Source organism: Schistocerca cancellata, chromosome 3, assembly GCF_023864275.1.
Source record: "Schistocerca cancellata isolate TAMUIC-IGC-003103 chromosome 3, iqSchCanc2.1, whole genome shotgun sequence".
NCBI classification, from domain to species: domain Eukaryota; kingdom Metazoa; phylum Arthropoda; class Insecta; order Orthoptera; family Acrididae; genus Schistocerca; species Schistocerca cancellata.
In genome coordinates, this window is record NC_064628.1 from 6,704,086 (window position 1) to 6,706,205 (window position 2,120).

The window sequence follows — 2,120 nt, forward strand, 5'->3', positions numbered from 1 at the left end:
CATAATCCGATGAGACTGGTGACCTTGCTGTCTGGTCTCCTTCCCCAAAACAACCCAATCCAACCGAACAGTACATGAAGACCCGACGGAACCGACCGACCGCCGTGACGTCCTCAGTCCACAGGCGTCACTGGATGCGGATATGGAGGGGCATGTGGTCAGCACACCGCTCTCCCGGCCGTGTGTCAGTTTCCAAGATCGGAGCCGCTACTTCTCGATCAAATAGCTCCTCATTTTGCCTCACAAGGGCTGAGTGAACCCCACTTACCAACAGCGCTCGGCAGACCGGATGGTCACCCATCCAAGTGCTAGCCCAGCCCGACAGCGCTTAACTTCGGTGTTCTGACGGGAACCGGTGTTACCACTGCGGCAAGGCCGTTGGCTATTGGTGCGTTGCTGGGAAAATGTAATAAGTGTACATAGGTTGCTTACGAAATACTTGTGCGGTCCATTGTAGAATAGTGCTCAAGTGTGTGGGACCCGTTCCAAATAGGTCTAAGAGGGGATATGCAACTTATTTTAAGAAGGGCAGCACGAAACGTCACGGGTTTGTTTGGCCAACACGAGAATGTGACAGAAATACTTAACACCCTGAACTGTTAGTTGATGTGTGACAGAAGTCTCATATCCCGCGAAAGCTGACTCACAAAGATTCAGGGATCAGTATTAAGTGGTGAATCCCGGAATATACTGAAAATCTCAACATATTTCTACCGAGTGGTCACCTTGGACTCTTTGCTGGAGCGGAAATGGAGCTCAGGATCTTCGCCTTTCGCGTGCAAGAGCACTACCGACTGAGCTACACAAGCGTGACTCACGAACCGACGTCAAAGAGTTTCCACGGTAGATCTCTCGCCCGCTAGAGTGAAAAATTCATTGTGAAGGTTGGACCGACTGCAGCTCGCACAAAGGTATGTAGACGATCATTCTCTCTACGATCCGTAGGCAGATGGAAGGGGAGGACACGATATCACGTGCTACAATGCTCAGTACCCTCTGCCATGCACTTCACAATGGAATCCAAAGCATGGAAGTAGCTGTGGATGTAGAAAGGAAACGAGAGCGAGCACGGAGATGGGTCGATGGTCACGGAATGTTTTAGAATGGCTCAGCGTCTCGGACGTTGACACCTTAATAAGCTGAGAATTCGGAATGTTACCCGATGTAGATCGCCAACCTCCTATAAGGATACGGAACTCAGGAAAGAAGAACACGTCTGCGATATCTGTGACAATTTTGTGCGTCCTGTAAGGAAATGTTGCTTTGTACTGAAGACCAGGGTTTTTGAGACGTGGACCTCCTACGGTCAACTTGAAAGCGTCAGATGCGAAATGCGCCAAGGGACTACAGCGAAAACTTTTCGGACACCCACGCTGGGGGATGGACAGCGTTACTGTGGCATGTATCACCTGCGTTTTTATGTAGTTGGTATTGAGTTGCTCGACGTACACAACTTCAGACTCGTTCGTTAAAATGTCAACTTTCAAGTTATTCGTTCCTACGCCGGTTCTCAGTCGGAAGTTTGTTGCGAAGACATTCTGTACAAGATTATTACAGTCTTTGGCAAGTCGAGCGAAGTCGCGTCAGCTAGCCCCAGTGAGCTCAGTACTAAACTGGAGAACTACTACGTGAAGCCAACCCGCGACACAAGAAGTCACAGCCGCCATGACAAGTAGCGGCAAGCTGTCAAACCGTTCTACCGAATAGCAGAAACGAAATTACTCTTTAATGATTTCTTGTGACACTGTCTAGGTTTAGTTTTTATTGCGGTGAAAGCCTCGCTCGGAAATAACAAGTAAAATCAGGTGTGCTTCTGAATCCCGTCAAATGCTGGACAAAACTTCATCTTTTTGGCTCTTTGCTTGTCTCACAGCTTCCGCTTACTACGGACGACTGATACGACAGCTTGCTCGTGGGTGATAGGTATTTGCATCGAGATTACTTTCAGATGCCCATTCCCATGCAATGAAGTACGAAAATTACGGCGAAGCTGCGGCTTTCGCTTGCAGCTGGGCGTAATATTTTGTTTCCGGCTTTTGTAGTCCGTGGTCCATACATGTGGTACAGTATCAGTTTTTCACTCTTTCATTCGCATGGTACGTATATGGCTACATCACATT

At 48.4% G+C, this 2,120-nt stretch overlaps 1 pseudogene; it reads right to left on the reverse strand.

Moving 5' to 3' along the window:
* Positions 1-265: 265 nt before the first annotated feature.
* LOC126177245 (5S ribosomal RNA) lies at positions 266-383 on the reverse strand (annotated as a pseudogene).
* Between the last annotated feature and the right edge of the window lie 1,737 nt (positions 384-2,120).